This window comes from Sander lucioperca, chromosome 6, assembly GCF_008315115.2.
Source record: "Sander lucioperca isolate FBNREF2018 chromosome 6, SLUC_FBN_1.2, whole genome shotgun sequence".
Taxonomy (NCBI): domain Eukaryota; kingdom Metazoa; phylum Chordata; class Actinopteri; order Perciformes; family Percidae; genus Sander; species Sander lucioperca.
The window spans coordinates 32638720-32648719 of NC_050178.1; the positions used below are offsets into that span (position 1 = coordinate 32638720).

General features: G+C 42.7%; 1 protein-coding gene across 3 annotated transcripts in view; it reads left to right on the top strand.

The window, feature by feature from the left end:
* Positions 1-10000, top strand: part of foxp4 (forkhead box P4) — a 92799-nt gene that overhangs the window by 22764 nt on the left and 60035 nt on the right. The window lies entirely within an intron of this gene.

Sequence of the window (10000 nt, forward strand, 5' to 3'; positions counted from 1 at the left end):
TTGAAACATAGTCTGTATGCTGTGAACACAAGCAAATGCCCACATGAGGACAAGTCAGCACTGCTGATTAAAGAGGTGGAGGTCAATACCACCATGTGGATGGATAAATGATTGAGGGATAGGGGGATGACAGCCAGAGATTGAGGAGAGAAGGGGGGAATCCTTGGGGGCCTGTTTGGTGGTTAGGGGCCCTTGGGGGCCCCGGCAGAGACCTCCATTAGTGGAACGATCCAAACCTGGGGGAGCCAGTGTTGTGACGGCCCTTCGAGGCAGGGGCCGGTCTGTTTAGCAGCAGTTTGTCTGCATTGCTCATAACATTGATCCAGTGTTGAGCTGCAGCCATAGGAAAGCTCTTTGCTGCTGAATAGGCCAAGCAGAAGTGTATTGATAAGGCAGAGTGGACCAAAGTGCACCCTGTTGGTCATTTGGTTAAGACAGACAGATCTTGTTCAATACACACACCCCACGGCTACCTTATGGTATGTTAAATCTGTGTCCACATTAGCGCAGTTGCACAACTATATGTGCATGTGCGCGCCCACTGATTTGTGTCTTACAGAATCTAATCCTCTTTGCTTTCTCCGCTCGTCCTTCTCCAATGAACAGATCTGCTGTGACTGGCTGGGGAAAAAATGAAAGGGGGAAAAAGAACAAGCGAGAAAACAAACATGTTTCCCAGGCCCCAATTAGCCCACTTTTATTGCCCCTAGATATGCTTTCCCACCCTCCTCACTCCCCCCCTTCACTCTCTGAAGTCTGCATACACCAAATGCTTCACATCACTGAGAATGCTTAAACACCAGCAACAAAAAAAGGTGGCCAGGGAACACACTGACAGGAGAGGGAGGCAGGGATGAAGAGGGAGATGTGCCACTTTTGTCCATCAGTGTATTTCTTAAATCTGTGTTTTTAGATTAACAGACATTAAGGGATTCTGTTAAATACGTCTGTGTACGTGTGTTGAAGCAACAACAGTCTATCTCTACCAGTGTATGTGTGTGTCAGCTGCACTGTAGGATGTGTGTTTTGTGGTTGTTGTGTTTGTACAACATCAGTCGTTGAACGCTCACAAACAAAAACATTTTGAACTCTCTGTGCAGAAGCCATCAATTCTTAATGAGATAATGACAGGCTAACATACTCACAGCAGCAGCTCTGTTTACAGATGAAGACAAACCACAAACAAGACACAGACGTGCTGAGTGCTTTAGTGTTCCCCTCCTATACACTTTCTTCTCACTACTTTCCTCCCCTCTTCTCTAGCTGTGAGTTTGTGCGTTGGCCAAAACTTGGCGAGAATAACAGGTGGGGAACATATTGATGTGTGTGTGTGTGTGTGTGTGTGTGTGTGTGTGTGTGTGTGTGTGTGTATGTTTGTGTGTGTGTGTGTGTGTGTGTGTGTGTGTCTGTCTTATAGACACACATACACAGTAATGAGTCAGGCGCTATAATGTGGCTGCAGACCAGATTCCCTAATAAGAGAAGAATGTTGTCCATGGCATCCAGAGTTTTCCACTGGAATTACACATTCATCCAGCCTGTATTCTTCCCCGGGGTCTTCCTATCGGCATGAAAACACAAGGAGAGGGAACCCTCTGTCTCCCTCTCCGGGCACTTGTTATTGTCCCTGTCCCCATCTCCTCGCCACATCCTTTTTCTTAGCCTTTTTATCACTTTTTCTTTCCCCTCCATTACTCAGGGTCAGTTAATTTGAGCTATTGGAGTTCTGTCTTTTCTTTCTCTCTATTGGATTGTGCTAGTCTGGTTCTGGAGTGACACAAGCACATGACTCACAAAGTGAGTCAGACCAATTCAGGCTTATTGCTGAGGAAATGGTGGTGGATTAGGAGGAGAGGTGTCCTTCTCGGACTGGTACAGGAAAACACACACACACACACACACACACACACACACACACATACATACACACTCTCTCTCTTGCTCACACACACATGCACACATACAGCTGAGTAAGAAAAAACCCCATCTGTGGTTCGCTGAATTTCCAAATTAATGGAACTCTTAGTCTGGCTGTGGAGCAACTTTAAACAAACCAAGACAGAAGTTTAAAAATTCACATTCAAATACTTTAACCTTGAAATCTCCCCTTGCCAAGGCACCAGCTCCTTCTTTTTTTCATCTGTTAAATGTTTGAGTGTTTGATAGTTTGAGGTCTATAGCAGAACCCGCCCGGGAATTAATGTCATTCATATGCCCTGCGGAAATTACTTTTGAAATGCATATAATCTAAAACATGCAAATGAGGCTGACTTTGTGCACCCTGTTTAATATGAATTATCATTTTCTGAATACCTATTATTACTGCGTACATTTCTCCAATTATATTGTTCTTTTTTTGTCACTTTTGCATATGGACGCACATGTGCACATCAGGAACACCAGAAACGCGCACTTGCTCGGTCACATGCGTATGTGTGCAGGCGCACTCACTCACACACACACACACACACACACACCGCAGAATGTCTTTGTGATGGGTGTATTTTAATGAGGAGTAATAAGGATGGTAATGACTCAGTCCACTTCTCTCTCTCTCCCTCACTCTTGGTCTTTGTTACTTTCCCCCTCCATCTATTTCACTGCCTCTCACCCACTGCCTGGCACACAGCTGTTAGTTTACATGAAGCCAATGGGAAGAGTAAGAGGCATCTCATTAAAAAAAACAACTAAACGTTCTGCCTTTCGCAGATTCTGCACAAATTTACCAGTCAAAAAGTCCTTAAACAGCAAATGAAAATAACAAGGGAGGAATACAAGTTGCTCATCCAGTTTTCATTAGCTGACTGAAATATTGATGCATTTTAAAAGTGAATAGTGCATGTTTAGTTTGTCTCTTCCTTTACTTTTTTGGGGATAGAGCACTTTTATTAATGTCCTTTTCCAAGAGATTTTTTTTGCTCTTTTCTCCTAAATTGAAATGAAGGCATCCCTTTTTCAAACGATCTATTAATTTATTTATATTGTACCATAAATTATTCTATTAATATTAGCATGTTCCAAATTAGTATGACTTCCCTCAATGTCCCTTCTACTTCTATTAATTAGCATGCTTGTCACTATAACAAAGATTTTTCTTTCTCTGATAAATTATAAAGGAGACATTTTTTAATACAATGAGAACCGCCTGAGAAATTATTAATATTTTAGTTGTGGCCTGTAAGACAAAAGTAAGGAGAAAAGAGCAATAAGAACAGAAAACTAACAATTACATGGAATACAATTACAGACTATCATTGCTGTGCAACAGTGTTGATTTTTAGTTAGTTTTTTTGTAAGAAAAAATATGTGCGTATGTGTGTGTGTGTGTGCGTACTCATAGTGAATGCTCAGGGATATCATCTCGTTTTAGCACTTTTGGATAGGATGTGAATTAATTACCTCTGTAACAGCTTGGACCAAGTTCAAAAGTACTAAAATTCAATTAATTTGAAAAGTGGACATGCTATCATTTTCTCTGCATGTCTCCTTTAAAGTCTGGCCTGTTTTTACTGTGGACTTATTCAATTATATTTGATTAAACTCGCTCTGATCCAATCTATTAATTAACTAGGAAATGCAAAGTGCCCGACTTGAAAGCCAATGTATAAAATTATATGTCCACTTTGATATTTATTTATTTATTCATATTTTATCCGCCACATTTAAAAAAAGAATCCAATGTAACACTTTATTATTGTAAGTCACTGTTGCTCATTTACAAGTAATACTAAATATATTCACTTTATCTTCCTTGTTATGTGAATTTTGATCATAAATGAATTTATGTCTCACCCAAAGGCAACTAAAACAAAGTTACCTCTTTAGAAAATATATTTCCTTTTTGTAATAGAATAGAAATTATCCCTTGTAATTAAAGTTAGTCATTTATTTGGCAAAGGTGGAAAATATCAGTGTCAGGAATGGAGCAATTTCTTGTAAGAATGGTAGGGTCTCTTAATATGAATTGAATGCTAGTCCACTTTTTATATGATTAATAGGAGTTTGCATTAATGTATTATTGACAGGCCACACACACACACACACACACACACACACACACACAAGAACTATTTCACCTTAATGTCATCGGTTTCCCTACTGACACCTTTCCATCTCTCTCTCTCTCTCTCTCTCTCTCTCTCTCTCTCTCTCTCTCTCTCTCTCTATCTCTCTCTCTATCTATCTATCTCTCTCTCTTACACTCATCCCTCCCTCCCCCTCACAGTGAAGGTCATTCTAATAAAGAGCTCTCGTAGGACAGAGCTGATAATTGCTCCGCGGCGCTCTAGCTGGTTTCAGATCCAAATAAAGGCACGTTGCCTTTTTTTCCAAGCTCCTCTCCGTCTTGCCCTCCATTCCTCCAACTCTCCTCTTCATCTCTGTTCCACCATGTTAAATACAATCTGAGTATTAACTGTGTGGACTGTCATAACCTGACCTCAGCCTTCATTACCTCTCCGGACAGAGGGGAGAGATGAAGGGGAAAGCGGTGATTTTTCATCCTCATGATCACAGGATGATTTCCAACTGGCACATGGGAACATGCAGATGCACAAGCTTTACTTCTTTAGGAATGTACAACCCGTGATTTTAGGCTCAGATAAATGAGGTGTGCATGAAGTCCGCTCCTTCTACAAATATTTGTGTGTGCGGTGTGAGTGTATGTGTGTGTATCTTTGTGTCTGTATCCAGTATTTCGAACAGACAGCAGTCTGCAAGGTGGTAAATCACTTACTGCACTCTAAAGGAAGGTCGAGGTGAAGGCAGGAGTGTATGTTTGCCCCGGTCATACACACATACAGAGCGATCTCATCGGTGCGGAATGTGCTGTGTGTTTACCTATGGCTCCAGAACCCACCTGACCGAGGGAGGCTAATCTTTATGGGCTCTGTAAACAGGGACTTTGTCTTCAGAGAACTGCAGGCGGGCAAGCAGACACACAATTCACACATGGACACGCACACTGACATACACGCCAGAGGGGAGGGGAAAAGAACGTATATGGCAGGTTGCATACTGTACAGCCAATACACAGAAATGCACACGTGCAGAGGCTACATGCACACAAACACTCACTTAAATGCTCAGACAAAGTGAACCCCATAATGGCAGACAGACCTGCAGAAGTATAGAAGAATTCCCCATGTTTATATAGATGGGGATTTTCTGCACCCTGAGCCCCTCTCTTCTTCTCTCCACTCCCCAACAACAGCACTGGGTTCTTCATTAGCCAGCTGAACAGCACACTGGCGGTCAGACCATAGGCCAGTGCTGCTAGCTTCTCTCTCTGGGTTGATGATGCTCTTTTAAGCCAGCCAGCAAGCGGGCCAGCCGGTAGTAGATATTGGCCCACATCTGACTAACTATCTGTCTGTGGAATAATGGAGTTCACCTGTTAGCTCTGGAGCAGGGCCAGGGCAGCCGCAGACATCTAGCATTAGCCCTTTACTGTTAGCCAACCTGTTAGCGCTGGCTGGCAGCCAGAGTAGCCTGGAGCAGTGCTGTTAGCTGCTAGCTTTAGCTCTGTGTGGAAGACAACCTGTGTGCTCTGGTCTGGTATTCTGCTGCAAATCTGGCTAGCATGTAGCAACGGCCAGCTGCTGAGGAAACAACCAAACTTGGACCGGGAAGTGATGGAAAAAGAATGTGTGCAGTATGTTTTTATGTGTGTGCTTGCTTGTATGATAATACATGTGTGTTATTTCTTCAGCTTTCCCCTGACCTCATTCTCTTTTATTGAAGTCAATACACGTCAGCACAGAAATGCCACGCAGATATCCCTCCTTTCCCTCTTCCTCTCCTTCGTCATTCCTCTAGAGTCAGGAAAGTAGAGAAGATTGCCAAACACATCAAAAACATATAGATCTACAGAGTGGGGCTATAGTTAGTTAGATATACTTTTTATGTACATCTGTGTGTTTTAAGCCCAAATCACCAAATTATTTGAATACATTTATCTTTTACACAAAGATCCAAAACTTCAAATGTTTTGAGATTGAATAAAAAAAAAAAAAAAAAAAAAAAAATCTTAGCAATTCACTAAGAAGATGTCGCTATCTCAAGTCTTCAAAATGAGCTAGTAAAAACTTGTCTCTCAATTAGCAAATTGAAAGATTGAAGAAGAAAAAAAAGTGTGGCAAAAAATAATTTTGAAACAGCTGAATTGCAGTGACTGTAGCAGTGCAGATTTACTTAACATGAACTGTCGGTCACTGAATTGCATTTAGGGTGATGCTGTTCTGAGAATCAACATGTCTTGACACACACAAGGTAGTCTCATGAGTTAGATATTTGAATATGTGCTGGCATGGAAAGATAAAGCAGAAGATGCTTTAGTAGCAGGATATAAAAGAGGTGCAGGGCTATATTGGAAATCCTGTCCTGAAACTAAAATAATACAAGAACACCTCTAATAGTCACTGCTGCTGTATCTCTGCTGGAACGTTAATAACACAAACCATATTTACTTTTTTCCTTGTACACACAAAGCCACTAAGTGCCTCACTGTGCCATTTTATTTTTTTAATTGCATCTCATTTTGCTCAGTGTTTCTTGTTGCATCTCTCACACGTGAACCTAAGAAGTGATTAATGGAGACATAGGAGCCCAGACCTGATAGTTGGCTTTGTTCTGGGGTTTGGGGTTAAAGCAGATTCCCTCGGGGCCAGTGTCACGGTTTATTTAGTGGCAGAGTTTTTGCGAGCGTGCAGGGTGAGAGTGTGAGAACATGGGTGTGCAAGTGTTTACTGTTATTTTATCTGTCTGTGTGTGTCAGTGTTCATGTCCCTGTCAAAGCATAGAAATAAAACAGCTTAGACTCTTTGTGCAGTTTTTTTTAAAAGAAAAATCCTGGAGCGGTAACACCAACACTAAGTAGGACATTTTGTGGACACAATGACAGCAACCAGGGTCATTTTTTTCACGTGTGTTGTGCCCCTTTGGGTGTAACAGCTAGACCAAATATTGTATGAATCCACACAGCCACTCATTGTCAACAGAGACTCCTCCAAATTCTGTTTCCTGATTACAAAACAGGTTAGAGCTCCACTTCCTCAGTCTCCGGGAAGACTTTTTTTCTTGCTCACAAATATTGATTGAACTATCAGAGATCATAGAAATAACCTATGTGGATTCTATTTCAGGGTGAAAACTTTAATGTTTTTCCAGGGTTGAATCTGCCACTAGGTACCAGGCATAACCAGAGGGAGAAAGACAGCATGCAAAGAGTAGGACAAAGACAGATAATTCAAGAGTCAGATGAAAGTGAAGTAGATAGATGATGGAGTGTAGATACTGGTACAGAAAATTTCCTTCCTTACCCGACACCCCACTTCTCCCTCCTTCTCCCTCCTCCCCCTACTTTCCCTCCCACCCGTATTCCCTCAGTTCTTTGCCTAATAAGCAGCGTTCCTGCGAGCTGATGCAAGGCGGAGGAAACAGAACAGGCGTTCTGGGACTGCTGGAAATATTCCCACATGAGGCATAACATGATAAAGACTTATTATCTCACTAAGCTGCTGTAAACACAGATGCACACATAAATCCACACTGTACACAACTCTCACACACAAACACACACATTCACAGAAAGTGAAACTGGTCCGGCTTTACGGTTCTGACGAGCTGTGACCAGGAGGAATCTGACAGAGCCAATCCCTCCAACAAAGCCTGAGAATCAGCCGCTGTGAGCCAGCTCACTGGGCATTTGGCACGGCTTGTTTGAACTCAACACACCCAGAGCAGTGGAAGGAACAGAGGGAGAGCTGAGTTCTGATTATTATTAGGGCTACATTTTCGGGAACATCTGAACAAGCTTACGTGTCGAAACAGGACTCATCCCAGCGCCTCTCCACTCATCAATCACACCAGACACACACATAAACACATGCACCTAGCGTTTGCTGTGAGCTAATCCATTACAGTACAAAGGTAGATGTCAGCCTCTTAGACAAACACACACACAGACACACACATATACACCAGAGTCATCAGAAACATGTTGAGTCCCATTTCCCTTCTTCTCTTCTCCATCCCAATTAAAAGGCAACGGAGGCCTTTTATTTCCCTCTCCTCCAAACACATTCTTTATCTCTGTGATCTGCGCCCCTCCCTCTCTCCCTCCCTCGCTCGGTCCCCTCAGGGTAGTGGGAATGTCTCTCCCAACACACTCTCAGGTCAGGGGTTCAGCTGGAGGGGTCTGAGCATGTAGAGCGAGTAAGAGACGCAGAAAGAGTGAGTAGCGGGTTGAGGCAGGCCTCTGCACGGGCAGCTCCTCTTCGGTGCCAGAAACACTTAAACTTAAAGCACTGTGTGTGTGTGTGTGTGTGTGTGTGTGTATCATAGCCCTAATCAGAGACTTCAGGGTAGATTTATGCCCCTGCCTTTTCCCCGACCTCCATTACACCAGCTTATATACACCCATTACAGGATATGACAGAGTACACACCCTTTAGACGAGCATATACCACACTGCCTGTGTGTGTGAAAGAGAGGGCATGCGCTCACGTCTTTACACACTCCCCACATTCCCATTAGGTCCTTGTCCACCTGCGAGCTTTATCTCTCTGTCTGTCTTTATCTCTCTTCCCTTCATTGCTAATAAGGTCAATGAGGAAGAGTAAGAAGCAGATGGGTGTACAGTACATTACAGCACAGCGCAGTATAGTGTGGGCTAGATAGCAGGCCGGTGATTCATGCTTAGTGAGACGTGTGATGATGCGAGGAGTTTCTACTGCAGTGCAAAGTCAGTGGACTGTGCGGCGGGATCTGTTGATCACTCAGCACTATGCCTTGCTTCATAATATTACCTCAGGGAGCAATTTGGCCTAGCAGAGATCTGGACGAAGGTGGAAGGAGAATGAAGAAGTGAGGAAGTGTTGGGAAGAGGAATGAGGTTGGAGATTAAGTGTCTAGCTTTAAATGTCATAATGACGCTTGACTTCTCCATCTTAACTTCACAGGTGGATGGGTGCCAGGAGGGAGACAGGAGAGAGTCAATAGGAAGGAAGAATACCGCAGTGTAATTTGTGGTTTTCAAATTGTGCTCCTTGTTAGGAGAGAACTGGTGAAATCTGTTCATAGGCACCCTGTACTTTTGAAGGTTTAGTTCAACCAAAAGAAAATAATACATTTGGCAAAAACACACTGTTTTTGTCACCTGCTCTTACCAAGGTAAAGAAGGAACTTCCAATGGCAAGAAAATACATATTTCTTCTCATGTGCCCTCAGTGGTTTTATGGGCTTTGAGAAATATACCTCGGAATGTTCTGAAACTATCCAAATAATACAATGATAGTGAATGGAATTTAGTCTGTGCTGCTCAAAGAATTAAAAAACCATTTGCAGAAAACACATCTTCATTTTTTTTTTGGATAAACCATAGACCTTACTGATTTCAGAGTAATTGGGCATTTTCTATGAAAAAACTAATTGCTGAAGAATTATTAAAATGTCATTTTTCAATGCATTGAGTATTATATGATATTCTATATATTCTATTCATCTCCATTGTATTGAGGCACCAGCAGAAAATTCAGTAGCAGGTATCCCCAAACCTAGGGAAATAAAATCTGCATGGCTCGACACAACTTGTGAAAGAACATATTTTGGGGTGATTTGGGTTAACTGACCCTTTAACTAGCACACCCACCAGCCACCTGCACACACTTGTATCCTACACACGCATACACACAAACACGCTCAGGTCCCTGTCCCTCAGCAAGCATCTGGCAGAATTCCAATAACAGAGCCACCAGCGCTCTTTCACACCCTCACCTGCTGGCAGAGTCTCACAGAAAAAATACACACACACGCAAGCATGCAAGCATTCACGCACGCACGCAGGCACGCACACACACACACACACACACACACACACACACACACACACACACACACAAACACACACACAGAGCTTCACTTGTTCTTACCTCAGAGGAAAGGAAAAGTTAGAGTCTCTCATGAAATGCCTTTTATTGTTTCCCCAGAAGGCATTGGTTGT